Here is a 19155-nt window from a genome sequence, read left to right on the forward strand (position 1 = left end):
CTTATCCTAGGGAAAGTAGCAAAAGTGGTCTCTCCCACGGAGGCAATGTGGAACATATACCTTTCTGTCATCAGAGGTCAGTCTCCCAGAAGACAGCTGAGGCAGGGCAAGAATGCAATTCTGAGGATGCTGGACCTCGGGGCTGTGAAGGAATGCTGGGGTGGGCTGCAGAGGGCTGACCGGGTGAGGGGTACTGTTCAGGAGCAGGTCCCACCCTGCTCTGCCCAAGATGGAGCCCGGAGACCTTGGTTTCGCGGGGTGCTGGAGTTCAGGTCCTCAACTCTCCGGCCCCTCACCTTCCCCTCTCTCTGTTAGCCCGACTGCGGCGCCTCCAGTGCACAGAGTTCCCTGAATGTGGATGCGCCTGCACCCCACTCTCCGGAACCCCAGTCTGCTCAGAGTTTTTCTTAACATGAACCAAAGAGGAATTTTGCTCTTCCCTGGTCTCATGGGCATCGGAGTCCATGCAGGTCTTTAGGGTGCAGTGATGGAAGCTTAGAGTAGAGAAATTTAGGCTGGGAGTCTCACAGGGACAAACACTGGAGGTGGGCTAGGGTGATTAATAAATCTTAACTAAACCAGTTATGGAAGGCTCCAGAATCCAAGGTAGGCTCAGAAATGATTATGAGCCAGAGGTGGGAGCAGAGAGGGGTATGGATCTTAGCAGGCCAACCCAATCTGACCCCAAGGTGATCATTTGCACAATAATTCCATCAAAGAACATTTTAAGAGAAACCTCCTTGCCCTGGCAAAATGACCTCTTGTCTTTTTTTTTTTTTTAATTTATTTATTTGTACATACAGAATTGGGGTACAGGCCAGAGAACTCAGGGGCGGTGAGAGGCTTCACCAGAGACAGAGTGGGGAGCAGAACAGGCAGATCGACGAAGTACACTGCTGAGGGGAGCAGCGGGCGGGTCAGGAGAGGTCTGCCACGCCATGTGGTCACCTCCGGGGCAGGCGGGAATCGAACTCATGCGGAAGTGGCTTTAGCTTCTCAGTGCTGGGCTTTAACCCGCTGCGCCACCAGGGAGGGCCATGACCTCTTGTCTTTTAAGACAAGGCCTGCGTCTGTGCAGGCGTCTCTATTTCCCATTCTCCTTTCCTCAATAAACTCGCCATGTGCCTCCTTTCAGCTGTTGAATTCCTTGTCAGGAGAACCCCAGAATCCCATGCATGAAACCCCGTCACCTGAACTCAGCAACAGCAGCCCGGGGGCATCGTTCTCTTGACTCTTGCTGTGAAGAGCTGGGGTTCGGGGTGGGGTGTGGTCACCAGCAGGATTCAGGCATGGGGACTAAGATAAGAAATTAAAAGTGGTGTGTGTGTGTGTGTGTGTGTGTGTGTGTGTGTGTGTGTGTGTGTGTGAGAGAGAGAGTAGGAGAGGAGGCACCGGGGCCCTCAGATATTATCCGGTCTCCTTTTTCCTCTTTTTGGTGATACCTGTCAGGATACAGACCAAAACCCTCGGGAGGTCACCCCACTGCAGGAGCTGCTGGAGGAGCGTGCACCCTGTCACCCTGGCGGCCTGGCAGACAAGCCCCCTGCAAACCCCCCCATTCCTGCTACAACTTCACTGAACGGGCCTGTGTCTGAGCCTGAGATTTCTGGCTCCCAGGAAAAGGCTCTCGGCGGCCTGTGTGAGTGCCATCATCCTGCCTGGATGCCATGCCATGTTTCAGGGTCTCTCAGGCCTGGTGCCCCCGGCATTCCATTCTGGCAGGTCCCACATGTGGCACTTCTTGCCTCTTCATCCTTGACTCCTCCAAATGGCCTTCCTTGGCAACATCATCCTGGAGGAGCTGCCTAATGGCTCTTGGCTTTGGGCTTTATTAGAACTTCCTGTTTTGCTAATCTGGGGTGCATTTTGGTCACTCCCAGCTCCTCCGGGGAGCGGAGCTCACGGCTCACTGTGGAAGGTGAGCGAGGCATCGTGCACTCCTGGGAAGCCCCTTGACTTCCTGCTGGGGCGCTCCTTCCACTCTCGGTGGCTCTCGAGACTGGACCGGGCCTCTGAATCTTCTCTGATGGGTCACAAATTCTTTGCAGGAAATCCCATAATCCCAGCATCCACCACCCAGCAGAAGAAGAATGCACCTTTCCATTTAAACTTCCATGAAAATAAGCCCATGGTGTGGGGCGATTGGCCTTGTTTCCTTATCCTAGGGAAAGTAGCAAAAGTGGTCTCTCCCACGGAGGCAATGTGGAACATATACCTTTCTGTCATCAGAGGTCAGTCTCCCAGAAGACAACAGGAGCTGGTTTACAAGGAATTCAGTTGTGCTCCTGGTTTGCCTAGGAACATGGCTTGGAACAATGTCTCAAGAAAGTGAGAACAGCGAATGCAATGGGAAGGGACTTCCCAAGGGGTGGTCCAGCAGGCCCTGGCTCTGCTGTCCAGGGGCTGGATGCTATGGCAGGCAGGCCCATCCCCTGCTCCACACCCACAGCGACCACCTGGGGCCACCTGTTCAAGGTGGCATTTCCAGGTTGCCACGTCCACAGCACTAGAGCTGACTCTGACTTGCCTGAGCCCAGAGAGGAATCTTGCCTTCTCGGCACAGTAGCTGGTGTGGGCTGCCTGGTCCTAAATCAATCAAGACAGGCCTGGCTGGTAGCCATGGGAATTGGCTTTGTACTGTTCCATTTCAGATCTGTGAGGTATGAGGGCAAATGTGCTGGAAAATTTGGGGGATGACTCTCTCCCTCTCATTCCCTCAAAAATACTGGTCATTTTGCCTCTGTGAGCCTGAAAATGAGAGAAGAACACAGCTGAGTGAGAAACAGTTTCAGGAGCTGGATTCAGGCCCGCTTTGTTGGGCTAGCCCTTGCATGAACCAGACCGTTCATTCATTATTTTCATTATTTATATTAGCTAGCTGTACTGGGTTTTCTGTGCTATGGAACACTAAGTGACAGACAGAGGGGTGTATATATATGTATGTGTGTATATATATATATATATATAAGGACTGGGATACTGGCCAGGGGTCTGGGCAGGGATGGTGAGAGGATTCACCAGAGACAGAGTGGGCAGCAGAAAAGGCAGATCAACTGAAGTCCACTGCTGAGGAAAGAAGTGGGGAGACAGACAGAGCTGAACTACGTGGGTCACTCCCTGGCTGGAACCTGAACTCAGGGCATAGAGGTAGCAGTGCTAAGATGTAACCCCTAGGCCACCAGGGAGGCCCAGAGGTGTTCAAAGCTTAACAAGGGGGCAGGTAAGTCAAGGCCTCCCTAGAAATGAACTGAGGATTTGAAGGTATTTCTCAGTAGCATGGAAAGACAAGGTGAGTAACAGGCATCAACCTTTCTGGAAGTTGTCTGTGGTTCTGAGGGTTCGGGCCGCTCTAGGCCCCCCATTCACTGACGTGGCGTTGCTTGAAGACCCGTCATCTTCCTCTGTGAGTTCTCATGTCCAACCACCCAGCTCATGGCTGGATAAATTACTGAATGGCTAAGTCAGTGCCTGAAAATTTTGGGTCCAGGTCAAGCAGATGAGCAAGTGGGAGGAAGGATTGAGAACAGGTAGCAGCGAGAAACTGGAGCAATTGGTTGCCAAGTTCAAGTCCCAGTAAGATAATTCATGCCCTCTCTGGTGACAGAGTGAGCAAGAGAGGGGACCTGAAGAAATTGAGACACCAAGGCGGAAGAGATCCTTGGAGTTGGTTCTGTAGAGCTGGGGCCCGTTAATCAAATCCCTCTTAGAAGTGCTCCGGTAACACACTCCCAGGCTGGAAAGTTTGCTTTCCTGGAGGTGGCGGGAGGCCTCAAGCCCTGTGGGAGCGACAGTCCCATGAGACAGACATCTCAGCAGTCAGTTCCAGGGGCTCTGGCCAAGGACCTCCCAGAGTAATTATAGTATCAACCGCATTATCGGTGCCAGCCAGGCCTCCCGAGAAGCTGAAATCAATCTCCATCATTTTGCATTTATTTCTTCACCGACTGCAGCACAGAAATCAACTGGGGATAGCCTAGAATTTAACATGTGCTTATCTCTTTTGTGGGCATCATTGAAATCAGAGCGCTCAATTAAGTCATCCCTTTGCTGATACAGAATTTACTGATTCCTGGGGAGAAAATTCGAGAGTCTGCACCTCCCTCCCCCCACCTCGGCCATCTTGTTCCATTAATCATTGGCCTCCTCTCTGGTTCCCCATTCTCCGGGCTGTCTGGCTCAGACTTCAGCCTGTAAATGCCTCAAGGGCTCTCTCTGAGCAAACACAGAATCCGGTCTCCCTCCCGCCCCGTCCCTGTGGTGTGCGCCTCACTGTTCCTGACATCTCGACTGCGTCCATGGAGGTGACCTTGACATCACTGCAGGGTCATCACTTTCGATACTGCACTTCTGCTCCATTGTTGTCTGCACTTGACTTCTGTGCTAACCCTTCTCCATAAACAACTAGGGGTTACTGTGACCTCCTGGTTAGCAACTTCAATGGACATTAAAATGTCTAAGACATTTAAATGACAGTGCAGATGCCATTCTCCTGGGACACTCTGTTGAGCCTCCAGAGCAAAGGGGGTGGTGGCTTTGGATCAGCACATATAACACGACTCTTACAGAAAGAAACAAGACAGGTTGGGGTGTTTCAGCAGAAAAGCAAATATCCACTCACTTACAGACGACGAACACTTACCCAGTCTCACGCAGCAGATTACAAATTGAACCCAGGCCTTCGGAATGAAACATTCATTTAGGACTTGGCCGCACCTGCCATCAGTCTAAGTCTTTTGTGACTATAACTCTCTTAACAGCTCATAAAGTAGATGTTGTTACCGTCATCCTCATTTTATACATAGTAAAACTGAGAAACAGAGTAGAAGTGGGGGCCTCCTTGTGGCACAGGGGTTGATGTCTCTGTGCTATTAAGCTGTTATCACCAGCCACTGTGGCATGAGTTCGATCCCGGCCAGGGAGTGACCCACAGGGTGCAGCAGACCTCTCCCGTCTCGCCTGCTGCTCCCCTCAGCAGTGTATTTCAGCAGATCCACCTATCTGCTGCCCACTCTGTCTCTGGTGCATCCTCTCACCCCTGTACCTCTGGCTTACACCCCAGTTCTTGTATGCATGAATAATATGTGTGTGTGTGTATGTGTGTGTGTGTGTGTGTGTGTGTGTGTGTGTGTGTGTAACCCTGCAAAGCAGAATAGTGTAGTAGCTTGCCCAAAGCCACCGAGCTAGAAATGACAGCAGTTGGGACTTACTCCAGGACTTACTATTTAAATGTCTTACTGCTTTTCCTTTTTTTCTTACATTTATTCTTTACTTCTTATTCTTTAACCCAGACAGTCCCTCCCAGCATGAGTGCCATGGCCCAGAGGTTAGAAGTGTCCCTAGAGATTAATGTCCTCAGTCCAGGGACAGCTGAGTGGGCTGAGCAGCCAGAGCTTCCAGGCTGGTCCCCAGTCACTGGTTGCTGTCATGACGCCTTACTTCACTGGGTCACACAAATACAATTTTTCATGTTCAACATGGCATGCAATAATTTAATAAGCACTATCCGTGCAATCGCATTATTAGATAAGCTTGCTGCAGATAGCGGATTTATTCAAACAATATGTTAACATGCTGTTATATATGAACTGCTCAAAAATCTTAGACTCACTGTGGAACTTGCAAATGCAGTGTGGGGTTGCGGGTGGTGATAAGGTATGGGGGTAGGAAGGAAGGAGGAGGTGCTCAAATTGTTCATTGCAAAAAACTTGTTTCTATGCACAAAACTCCTAAATTTCTCATAAGACTAACCCTACCCTTACTGAAAATTAGAAAATGTTCTCTTGATGTCAGTCATGATTAATTATATAGTATCTCTGTAGAAAATGAGATAGGCTTGCTTCTAAAATGGAATCTCTGCATCCAGAAAAAGGTCATGCTATGTAGTTATTTTATAGCTATCTGTTAGCTGTTTGGATCCCAAAATAGACAACTTAACAGGGGAGGGTATTCCTAACAACGTAAGTTATCATTAATTAAAGTACCACATAACCTCACTCTATCCCTCTACGTTCTGTGCTACCATTATAAGAAACACACTACGTAATAGTACTTAAGCTTTCAACCACACAGACTATACTTTTATTTGCATGGTCATTTTGCAAGCTCTACCCAGATAAGCTGTTGTAGGCTACGTAGCTAAACCACCTGACAAAATCGTTTGAAGGGGCCTCTCTAAGCATAGATGATTCCGTTTAGACTGAAGAGTCCTGCGGGGTCACAGGCCAGAATTTATTTTCTGGGGTAGCCCAGGTGCCCAGGCTGTGGGGTTCTATAAATTTAGGTTTCTAAATTTATATCAGACAGGGAGTTCAGGTGGTAATGAAATTCACTGGGTAAGTATAATTTTCTTTTCAAAAGGAAAGTGACAATGAATTGCCAAGGTTTGTGGGAATAATAACATATTTTATATTTAGCCAGTGACAGTTCTCCAAGAAGCTCCAGTTTCTTGAACAAACATCAGAGCTGCAGATTTTCATGGTGCCCTTAGAAGGTCAGTGGTAGGTAATGATGCCTAGTTCCTTGGTGTGGAGTGGGGGTTGGGGAGTGACCCCTTCTGGCCCAGCCTCAGGAAGGGGACTGGGCGGCCGTAGGTGTAGGTCCCCAACCCTGAGCACGGCATCTTGTGCATTCAGTGAGAGTTTATCATCAGTCCTGAAATGTATTGACCAGATCATGCAAACTGCAAACACGTCCAAAAAGCCATCCTAGACAGTCTCCGACGTTCCAGTTACTCATCTCTGCTTTGATCTGGCAATTCTTAGAAGGGTCTTAGGGGACTGGGGCTTGTGAGTGTCCCACGCTGGGTGGCTCAACACTACTGAAATGGAGCCTCTCACAATGCTGGAGTCCAGAGGGCTGCACACTCACTCCTCCTCCGAAGACTGTAGAGGTTTCTCCCTAGCCTCTTCCAGCTCTGGGGGAATGCAGCTGTCCTTTGCATGCCTTGCCTAGCAACTGCACACTCCCATCTTTGCTTCTGTCCTCACGGGGTCTTCTTTGGGTCCCGGTGTCCATGTTTTCTCTTCATATGGCACCCATCATTGCATTAGGCCATCGGCACCCAGTATTATCATCTTGCTTTAACCACATCTGCAAAGATGCTGTTTCCAAATAAGGTCAACTTCACTGGCCTGTGGGGCTGAAACATCAGCATCTCTGTCTCTCTCTCTCTTTTTAAGATTCATTTATGAATGCGTACAAGAGCTGGGGGACAGGCCAGAGGTGTGTATGGGAGTGGGGGATGAGAGGCCTCCCCTGAGGCAGAGTGGGGAGCAGAACAGGTGGGTCCACTGAAACACACTGCTGAGGGGAGCAGTGGGGAGACAGGAGAGGTCTGCTGCACCCTGTGGGTCACTCCCTGGCAGGGATTAAACTCGAGCTACCATGGCTGCAATAGCTTCATAGTGCTGAGACAACCCCTCGCACCCCCAGGAGGCCTGATCTGAGACACAATCATTGCTCACTTCTCTGTGATGATTTGACAGAAAGAGTGATGGGAATAAATGTGAGAGCCGGGATTTCCTTTGTACAATCTCCAAGACTGCCTGCATCTTGCACGCAGAGCCAAGCCGGTTCTCAGAGGATGCTGACTGTGAAACAAGAGCCCAGTGTCCACGGAGGTGACTCCTTTTCCCCTGCTGATTCAGGGGCAGTGTCACAGCTAGAAAGAGGAGATTTTTAGAAATGCTGGAAGAGTTAAACGGTTACATGAGGGAGAAGAAAGAAAGAGGTTGGCACATGGGCTCCCACTCAGAAGGCCTCTCATTGTGTCCGTCCAAATCCCTGCCGGACACTGTGTGGCGAGCTCTGGCCTGCGCCTGCCACCACCCCCTGCTGAGAAGCCACGCAGTATTGAGGGGTGCTGAGGCCTCACCTGAGGCATCACCTGTGTCTTTCAACTCCTGCGTAAAGTCAGAAGACCGAAAACTACAGGCCTCACCATGGCTACTCTCGCGCCTATAAAGCGTCTCCTGAGCATGGCTGTTAAGAGGACGTCCTTTTTTTTATCGAAGGCCCCTATCAGAAAGCACCAAATAAAGTGTGTTTCTTATCTCCTACGATAGCTGCTGAGGAGAGTGGCTGTCCATCATTCCACACCCCTCCCACGGGCTCTGCGTAATAATCACCTCTTAAAAGTCGCTGCTGGAGAAAGGTTTGTCTTTCTGTCACCCTATTTTTCTTGTTGTAGGGAATAACAGTGACAGCGGGGGGAGGGGCATAGTTGTTTGATTTTTGCTTCTGTCCTCAGAAAACCACCAGAGGTCAAAGTGACTCTGTTTCAGCAAGAAAGCAGAACTTGTCTGAAAGTACCCAGTAATCTGTGGTTCCACCTCCCTGACCAGAATCGGCCACGTGACCGGTCTCAGACCAGTCAGTAGTCAAAGGGACTGCGGACCCTGCCTCTGGCTTAAATGACCACGATTCATCATGCGCGCCTGAAGACGCACGCACGCCTTAGCCATCGAACAGATCATGGCTCAGTCAGAAGGGAAGAAGAGGGTATGGAACGGCTTTTGCACAGAGTTGTCACCACACTCCAGGGTCTGCCCTCCCATGTCCTTGCTTGCTTCAGGCTCTCCTCACAGCAGCAACCTCTGGACAAGCTTCTCTTGCTATGGGTTCAGGCGCCCACTGGAGGTTCTCATTCTGAATGGCTGTATGGTGTCAAGTTCCACCCTATGGAGTCAGCTGTGGGGGAGAACATTGGACAACGGGGTGCCTTTAAGTTGTGGTAGGAAACAGACGGAGCTGAGTGATAATTCTGACCCTTGTTAGCTTAGTGAGGTTGTCCAGCCAACAATCTCTCTGATTCGGTCTCCTCCTCACCAACTGGGGACAGCTTGCAGGATCAAATGGCATAGTGGTTTCGAACGAGCTCCAGCTGAAAACACCAGCAGGCAGTTGAGATGCTGGTTTATCGAAGCAAAATCTTTTATCGCTTCTATCTACTTCTGTGCTGGGTTTCAGTTTTAAAAAGTGGGCTGTGGTGTGGAGAGCAGACGATGTATAATGACAGCTGAAACCTAGGAGACCAGAAACATGCGTCAGAGAAGAAAAAGCCCTGGATTCAAGGTCCAGAGTTCGAGTTCGGCTTTGTTACCTGTGGACTGAGGGTGCTGAGTGTACCCCTTTTCCTCCCTGAGCTTGTTTCCTTATGTGCAAGAGCCCAGGATGATGGAGTCAGGGTGATGATTAAATGAAGGTGGCCTTCAGAAAGAACAAACACAGGACCTAACGCAGTAGGTGCTCAATAAATAGCTGTTGCTGTCCATTGAGCCAGAGTGCTGTGCGTGGTTGAGGGTGAAGGAGTTGGATAAAACCACGGCAGGATTGCTGCTGCCACGGACCCAGAGAGCAGCATCTCAGAGACCAGCCCACACAGCGGGAGGATGGCCACCTTGAACGCCCACTCAGAATCCGGCCCTGCTGGGCTGGCTGTCGCGGGCGTCTTGGCTGGGCCTTCTTCAATCGCCTCATGGCATTCTAGAAGTCATTCCCACTGTTTAGCTCACATTGACTCAGAGGTCACCAGTAGTCTGTATTCTGTCCAGAGACTATGAAAACTATTTAACCCCACCCTTGAGAGGTCTGTAGTCTATAGGGGCAGAGAAAATGTGGCTGATGAAGTCTGTCTTCAGCCTAAAGCAGCAGAGTCCTTCTCTGCTATAGTTCCAGAGCCTGGAACAGTACTTTGGGCGAAGATTCACTTAATAAATATATGCTGAGGGAACTATTACAGGCCTGAATTATCCAAAGTGCTTTCAATAATCTCCAAATCTCCTTCCCCACTGGAGAGGAGCAAAAGGATGTGTTTACATTTCCACTTGTGGTCAGGCTGATTCAAACACACATGCCATCACTGAGATTGTAGACCTGCACTAAATAACAGCAGTTACCTTAGACCTGCGGTTGTCTCGGCTCTTCTTCACCTCACAGTCAGCAATGGGAAGCAGTGATCTTCTCATTTCACAGGTGATGACCCTGAGCTCAGAAACTAAATTCAAAGATATTCACGTCCAGAATCTCGCTCTTTCCAATCTTGTATTCAGTTTAGTTGCAACCAACCTTGCCTAGCCACCATACCATTGAAATAACATTTGCATGCAAATGTCCTGGAAATATTCTTTGTAGTTATGTGTAGTGGTGGCACCCCCAATGCAGGGGTCAGGTATGGGGCTGCGAGGGACTAAATCTTAAATCTTGAAAGATACCTCATGAGGTTTGACATTTCTACTTCTTTCCCATATTCTGGGCTAAAACCCGTTCAAACTTGACTTGACTTAGCTCTTGTAAGACTAATGGCCAAGCTGGTTTCCTGATTGTTCTTAGTGGGGACCTTCCTCTGCAATGCTCTTGATAATGTACGGGTTTGGGTCCCCTCTGAAGGGGTCACCCCAGTGTGAGCGTGTTGAATGCTGGTGTCCTGCTGGGGGACTGACCATAGCCCCTGTCTACCTGTCTAGGAGGGAATGCTGACTCCCAGGAGCTCTGGTAGACTGGCACTCCCTGCCCCCTGGGCTCCACCCAGCCCCTGTCTGTGCAGCCAGCTCACTGTTGGAGCTTTGGGAGTCCGAGCTCTGTCTCCCTTTTCTCACTCCAGAAGACTAAGATGACGAGGAACCTATTCTCAACACCCAAGTCTCCTTCCTGAGTTGCTGCCTGACTGAGATGCATTTTCTCTGCTCTTGCATGTATGTGACACATTGCTCAGGGGGCAGAGGGAAGGGTAGGGACAAAGAAACCTGAATTTCAGTTGCTGTGCTGTACCTGGGTAGGGAAGTTCAGTTACCTGAGTGTGGAGGGGTGGGATGGAGCAAAAATCTATGTGGCCAAGAATAAAGCATTGTTCTCCCAGCCAGCGCCTCCTACCATACAGCGAACTCAGAAGAGGGGAGGTGTGATTCACTTCGCCTTCAACCCTGAGCTGTCTTCTCTGAGGGCCCGAGTCTCCCCTGTGGACAGAGTGATGCGGAATCATCTTTAACAGAGGTGCGGCCCAGACGGTTCTTCCCTGGCTGACGTCTGTCCAGCCTGGCCTCACAGCTCACGAGCTTTCTCCAAAAACTCCCTCTCTTCCTCCAGCTTTCTCAGGATGTCACTCTTCATTTCCATCAGCTCTCCCACGGCAGTCTTCTGAAGGAGAGATCCAAAAGCTTTTGTTTCCCCTTCTGAACCAATGCCATCGTTGTTTGGGCTGCTGTTTAAAGCTGATTTCCAGAGACAGAAACTTTCAAATATTTAGTTCCAATGAGATCAATGAGGACTTTTTTCTTTTATGGTAAAGTTCTCTCTAGTATTTAGAATGTTGTTGGGTGAAAACGTTGCAACATCCAACTTCATTTTGGATGACAGACCTTTATTGGCTCACGTACCTGTAAGTCCAGAAGAAAGGCTGCTTCAGCACTCGCTGAGCAGCAATTCTTGTTTGATTCCATCTCCCTGACACTGCCCTTCACTTTACACTTCCTTCTAGCCTATTTTTAGCAGTTTCTGTCTTCATATTCATGTGTAGAAAAAGAACAGATGGTATTTTCCGGCGCAAGAAAGAACTGTCCCAGGGAGTCCGTAAACTCTTCCTGGGGTAAAATCTCCATGCTGAGTCTCATGCCCATGACCGAACCCCATGACATGGACTCCAGTTGGGGCTGGGTTGATGTCCTTTCTCCAGGCCCTTGGGTGAGTGAGGGTGGCTGCAGGATACCTAAGGGAAGTTTGAAAGACATGAGGGAGGACTTGGATGTGGGCAGACAAGCAAAACTGCCTCCCTCAGCCTATGCCTCTAAAGCAAGTCCCTGATAAGACCTTGAACTCTATGGATGAACCCACCATCTGGAGCTCAGAAATCCATGACCACAGCCAGGTGTGTCGGGGTCACTAGACATCAAGCTGCTTCTAAGAAGCTGTGGTGAAACCAGGTACATCTAGGAGTTCACGAAGTAGACCCGTCTCCCCTCCCCCCACCCCCAGCTTTGGAGTTAGAACAAGGTAAAATTATATAATTTAGTTGAAGTGACTGCTCTAGAGTCACTCCTTCTGTATAGCATTAGTATTTTAAAGGTAAAAATTTCATGCTCATGATCAGCTAGTGATGAATCTAGATAGTCATGAGAAATGCAGTCCATTCACCAGCAAATGAAACACCACAATTCTACTTGAAAAAATGTTGAGTTATCTAAGAAGGTATAAACATTTGAAGCTTTCAAGCACGCTGTGTGTCCGTGTGTGTATATGTGTGTCTGTGCATGCGTCCATGTCAGTGTGCTTATGTGTGTCCACATGTGTCCGTGTGTATGTGTGGGTCCATGTGCTGGTGGTCAATTCCCCATGGACAAACGTGGCAGTCTCTGCCTAGCCAATCATTGAGTGGAGGGGTTACTGTGTCCAGCCCATGAATATGAAAACTGCGGTTCAGGGAAGACTTGTAACAGTCACTCAGCTTCTGATGGGCCTTGTGCCTAAGTCCAGTGTGTTTAACTTCTCTGTCTGCTCTCTGCCGTCCTCTGTATTTCTCCCTACTGATGGACAGTGAGGGGCTTACATCTTGGAAGTCAGTGCTTTCCATTGATTGAAGTACAGCTGTCCTTTGCTCTCATCAGGCATCTGGACATCCGGAACAGTGGTGACCCTCCTGTCCAAAGAACTCCCGCCAAATAGTGGGGGAGTAGTTTCCCTGAGGAGCAGAATAATATTTGCTCCAGCTTTATTGACCAGGCCATTCAATCAAGTTTTAGAATTAGTTCTAATTAGCAGTCCTGAAGTTGCTAATTCTTCTGTGCTTTTCTTTCTTAAGTCTGCAGCTGAATTGCTAACTGCAGAGATTTAAGGGCTTCCTTGACTTTGAAAGAACCGAGGGAAGAAATTCTAACATAATGGTTGCTGTTCAAAGCCACTAAAAAGGGAAAGCAGGAAATGAACCCCAGAGGTCACATGGAAAAACCATTTGTGTAACATAAGCTGAGTCTATACTTCTTGTAGCAAGGGATGATAGATACGCTTTGAATTGAAACTCATAACTCTGGGGTCTTTCAGAATGAAGTTTATTTTTCCATTTCAGAATAGCACTCTCACCGTCATTCCAGGGACAGGAAGTGATGTCTTTCCTTGGGCTTCATGTAACGAGTGGACAGTGTCATTTATAAAAGCTGATCATGCTATATAGTATCTTATGCTATTAAAAACTCTGTTCTTAAATATTTATAATGAGAAAAATAATATTCAGCATCTTACATGCATTATTAACCATATCTGAATACATCTTCTAAATCAATTACAGTGTGTAGTGACTCCCCGCCATCGAAACTTACCTTCCCTTTTCAGTGACTGCGTCTGTGGTCAGGAATGATGGGTCCCCAAAGAATGTTGTAACCCAGATTCGGTTTCCATACATTCACTGCTTCCTGACTATTCACAGCTGACTATTTCTGTGTGTTTTCATATCCATAAATAATGAAAACATACCGTTATTGAGAGTCCAAGAAAGAGAGGCTTGACTGGACTTTGTGTGATTGGCACTCTGGCACTGGCTTTGTGGTTGAATTGCGAGTGCCTGGGGCGTAGCTCTTTAGCTGCATTGTCCTCATCTGTGAGAGGGGGATTTCGGGGTGGATGGTCTCTGTCTGGTAGCGTGAGGATGCTACCTCTCAATGGAGTGGAAGACGATGCAGGAAGTGGACAGCGGGGTCAGTGAGATGTGTTGCTGGAACTGCTACACCACAATACATGCAGCTTGGAGGCCCCGGGAAGGGGGTGGTCAGACTGGGGGACCTGCGTTTGCTCAGAGGAAGTGGTTCTTCACATGGTAGGTCATCTTAGAGCAGGGGGTGGCAGGGATCATTAAGCACAGAGATTTTCTATCGCTTCAGACTATATGTCTGTCTTCCCCAAATTCTCCCCCAAATCCATATGTTGAAGCGCTAAGCCCCAGTGGGATAGCAGTAGGAGGTGGGGTCTTTGGAGGTCATTACAGCAGGAAGGGTTTGGGGACCTTAGAAGGCTGTATGCTTCCTCCATGTGATTACCGACCAAGACGCCATCCTCTGTGAACCAGGAAGCAGGTTCTCACCCAACATCCTAATCTACCTGTGCCTTGATCTTGGACTTTCATACATCCAGAATGATGATAAATCACCGTGTCTGGTATCCCGTGACAGCAGCCTAACATAGCAAGCTATTTCTCTATCTGAGGGCTGAAACTGGAGATTGGAGATGCCTTGAGACGGGACAGGTAGAGTCAGCTCTGGTAAGAGTTCAGGTGGGAGGTGGACAGGAATTCTGAGGTTGGGTTTGGGGCCGTGTCAGGCTTCGTCAGGAGCTCAGCTGGGCCTCAGATATAGGAACAAACTGGTGTGCACACCTCAAGCTTTCGTTTCAACCCCTAGATTATCCCAAGTTCCTGTTGTCTCTAAACTCCCCCCGTGGAACAGAAAACAGTTAACTCAAGGCTGTAGGTTTTCATGTCACATAAAAGTGCCCGGCACTATATGAAGCTTTCGAAATGATGAGGGGATACAGATAAATGTATGTGGGGAGAGTGCACATTTGACACACATATTTGTGAATGCATAAGTCTGTGTACACGCCTGTGTGTGTGTACACCTAGGTGTGTGAGCCCTTAAGCCCATGTGCGCATCTGAGTGTGTGCCCTAAGCCTGAGTGCACTATTCGACCTTACAAACTGCATTCCAAATGTGAGGTGAAGAAATCACCGCCCAGGAAGGCAGTCACCGGGGCCCTGTTCTCGCCCGTGCAGATTAGCTTGGTAACTTGGAGAAGATGTCACCTAGTCTAGGGCCCTGTTTCTTCCTCTGGGCATGCAGGGGAGTGAGCGAGACTTCTAGAAGCCTCATCATCTATCACATTTTTACTTTTTGCATAAACCCCTCCATCATCTCTTAGAGCTGGTCTACACTTTGTAGATACTGTGAATTGTTTCAATTCCCTGGCATGCTATCTGTTTTCTGTAGGAAGAAAACAAAGAAGAGAAAAAGAGGGAAGAATGTATTAGATTTGGCCTCGGCAGTTTCATTTTTAAGAGTGTTTTCAAAATGGCATGAACAAGCAAAAACTAATCTAAGCAAACAACAGAGAGACCTTTTGCCATGGAAACCACGAGACAATAGATGTTATACAGCGGAAGTGAGTGAAACCGACAGTGCAGGCGTGTAGCACACTGGGAAAATTCCGCCTGAAAGAAGACTTGGAAAAATAAGATCTTTTGGTAGCTACACATCAATAAGGAATGAAGGTCTGAATTCAGAAAGACGATGGTACGACTGTCACTTGTATTAGAATGAGAGATTTTGACACATACCGGAGCAGGATTTTTCCATAGCAGCCTCATTAAGATTTGGGTGCCGATAACGCTCGGCTGCGGGGCAGCCTTGTGCATGGGAGAGATTCAGCAGCTCCCTGGCCACATGTTCAATTCTAGGAGTGTCATCTCCCTGGTCTTGGGAATTAAAAATAGCTCTAGGCATTGTTGAATGTGCCTAGAGATGAAATTTCCCCCATTTGAGATCCAATACTTAGTGAAAATGTTTAATTTTTAATTTTTTTAAAAGTTTATTTGATCTATTTATGCATACAAGAGCTGGGGGAAGGACAGGGATGCAGCAGTGAGAGGATTCATCAAAGACAGAGTGGGGAGCAGAACCGGCTGATCTCCTGAAGTACATTTGTAAATGAGAAGGGAGTGTAAGCTTTCGAGTCAGACAGACCCAGTTTTGATTCTTGACTCTAGTTTACTTGTTTCTCACCCCAGACAAACTGTCTGTACTCTGTAAGTCTTCATCTTCAGCTGTAAAATGGAGATGATATTGACAATCTCACAGTTACTACATAATCAGATTCAACAGGATATCAGAAGTAAAGAGTCTGAGATATTGGTGCCAGCATGAGAAAGCCCTGCTGGTAAGTAACAGGGAGAGAGAAAGTAGCTGACCTTTAGGCTAGGGAGGCCATCTTTTTTTTTTGAGTCATTGTTTTTAAAGATTTATTTATTTATGCATATAGTGCTGGGATACAGGCCAAAGGTGTGGGGGTGAGAGGATTCACCAGAGTCAGAGTGGGGAGCAGAACAGGTGGATCTACTGAGGGGAGTAGTGGGGAGACAGGAGAGGTCTGCTGCACCATGTGGGTCACCTCCCAGGTCAGGGATCGAACTTGCAGTGAAGCTGCTGCCGCTAGCTTCATAGTGCTATGATTTAACCCTTTGGGCTACCAAGGAGGGCCCAAGGGAAGCCACAAATCTTAAGTAGTTGTTCACATTTATATGTTGATAAGGGAACCAGCATCGTGACCCCAGAGTGTTCGTGGCACCTTCATCACAGAGTAAAGAAAGAACAGGTAATGTTGGCCCTACTATCTGGACATCAGACACCATGCCAACAGCTGTTAGCCCCTAGATGGGCTTTCGTGGCATTCATTTATGACTGCCATCACGTGACATCACTGAAGCTTGGAGAGATCCCATCTCCTGCCCTGTCAGGTTTTTGCTCAGTTTCAAAGCCCATGATTTCATGAGATTGGTGACCAGGGACACCAGCACTGAAATCGTTACATTTGAGTAAGGGAAAAATTAATATACATTTGAGAGGGAATGACTTTGCTAGCAACCTGTCTTGCTTGCACATAAATAATTGCAACGAAGGGAGTTTATTTGTAGACACTGAGTTACAGGGACCATTACCAGGGTTCATTGAGGTGGGTGACTGTTCGCAGGGCAGAGAACATGTTCAGTAGCAGGTTCTCACCGCAGGAGGAAAGCTACCGCCGTGCATTTAATTTATTCTAACATACAATTAAAAATCAGTCAATGAGATTCTCCCTTGTCAGCTTTCTTCTGCAAAGGCTGTGCCTAAGAGAAATCTTCCTTCCTGTTCTCCCTGGCCCCAATCTTTCACCCTGGTAGAGGGGGACCCTGATTCATGGGTCACAGAATTGGGTTGTATCGCTTTTGAAATATGGGTGCATGGTTGGAATGGTTTGCAATTACAGCGGCCTGAGAGCACAATCCCTGTACTGTTCTGTTTAAATAACTGCTGAATCGCCAGTCTGCTTTCCTGTTGTTAGCTCCCTGAATAAGTAAATAGTGGAATGTGAGGGAAAAACAGCATTTGTCATTAATAACCACACCACCTAGTGTTAGAGCCACACTCCTTGGTCATAGTCTGTCCCCCGTTTCCACCCCACTTCTCCCTCACAGCAACTCTACAATGGAAGCTTCCATATATATATATATATATAATAGTGTACATATAATTTAGAGAGTATGGAGAACTTAGAAGAACCCAGAATTCTCTTTTAGTTTGTACACTTAGGAATGGATGGTGACAACTGTTGTGCAGGGAAGTCACACCCAGTTGGAGTCAGACAGACGTCGTAATGACTATCAGTAGCCAGTGCTGTCAAGGGAAGTGTCTGTTACTTGTTGGAGCAAATTGCGAGGGCGAAGTCAGATGCTTTCTATAGCATCTGTACAATGGGCAGGTCGCCCCACAGCTGCAGACCAAGGACGAGCATGGGGTGTGATGTCCCAGCGTGGCTCCTGATGTGCTCAGCCCTTAGTGGAGGGACGGGTATTTGGTGTCACATGCATCGGTTTCTCAACTAGACACGGATGCATATGGGGTTAGCGTATGAATCGATTTTGATTACAAAATGCACAGAGCTGGCAAAGTGCAAGCTTCACTGACAGCCAAACAGATGAGTTTCAAAGGCAGGAAAATTTTGGGTGGACCAGAGGCTGACATTCTCTTTGAATTAGCAGGTGGAGTTTGGGGCACATGGGGCATGGGCTTGTTGGAACTCATCAGGTAACACTTAATTACTGATGAGTGGAGATAGATGTGGTGTGTGTGTGTGTGTGTGTGTGTGTGTGCAAGACAGAGACAGGGATTGAGAGAGAATGCTGAGACTTCAGCTCCCGGGTCTGCAGCCCACTGGCCTGAGTGGCCAGGACAGGAGGCATGCTTTCTGATGAGCCTTCTCTGAATCCTAAGCCAGGAAAGCAGAGCAGCTGTGCTTAGCAGGCAATGAGATTTAAGAACTGTGGAAATCCCCCAACGACTGGATGCAATTTGATGTTGTTTAGTCGCTGTGGCTCTCCTAGAGTTGGGCTTGCTGGGCTTGCCATCAAGACATGGGCCGGGGCTGCAGGCTCACTGCTTCTGAGAGTGACCCCTTGTCAGTGCAGGGTCCCCCTCGAGGTGGAGCCTGGCCCTGTCTGACTGTTTCTCGTCTCCAGACCCTAGCTCTGACGTATGGGCTGATGCAGAGTTCACTTTCCCTGGTCTCACATTGCACCTTCTCCCTGTGGCTGGTCTGGACTGTGGCTGTGGGGCTGATGCTTGCCAAGAAGTTTCTAGCCAAGAGGTGGCAGGCGGTGGTGGTGGTGGGAACCCTGGGCCCATTGTGCCGCCCTGGGTGTCTACGCAGTCAGGGTGTGCTCCGCTTGCAGGCAGAGCCTGGCCTGAGGACCTGGGCCACTGTGCCATCACATGACCTGCTCCTGCGTCACCTCCTGCAGGAAGAGGATGCTGGTTCCTAAATTTGTGAAGCTCGAGTTACTAAGTGAGTGTGACAAGATTGTGTAATTGTGAACGGCTCTGTGTGGCCTAGTGTGTCTAATGACTACAGTTGAAAACAAGCCGTGGTTACAGCCCGGAGAAAGCACACAGACAAGTCGCCGGCCCAGAGGGTCTCCACAACGTGAGCTTCTGCAAGGACCCTTTTGTAGAAGGGTCCTTGAGCTGAGGTCAGCTGGTGCTGACCTCAGACCTAGAGCTGTGCAGATCAAGGCTTCACATCGCCTGAATCAAGTGTGACATGAAACCACCGACCTGAGGTTTAGGTCAGTCTCGCTCCTTGACAATGAAAAAGCAAACACTACACAGGTTTGCACTGGAAACAAAAAGGGGCGTGATTCTTCCTGCCCTTGGCATCGGCTCAGCCTTCGAGGCGCTGCGGCTCATCCAACATGCCAACTCTGGTGTTGACCTGGTGTTGGCTGTAACTAACCATGAGTCGGGTACCGGCTCACCCCACCGGTGAGACTCCTGGACTCGACGGCCAGAACCCCCACACCATCTGGCCTTCCACAGGCCGGGGGCAGAGGTCAGATGCCATGAGTGCCGTATCTGTGAGTGAGGGACGCAG

The sequence above is a fragment of the Condylura cristata genome, unplaced genomic scaffold (assembly GCF_000260355.1).
Source record: "Condylura cristata isolate star-nosed mole 26May11 unplaced genomic scaffold, ConCri1.0 scaffold00020, whole genome shotgun sequence".
NCBI lineage: Eukaryota > Metazoa > Chordata > Mammalia > Eulipotyphla > Talpidae > Condylura > Condylura cristata.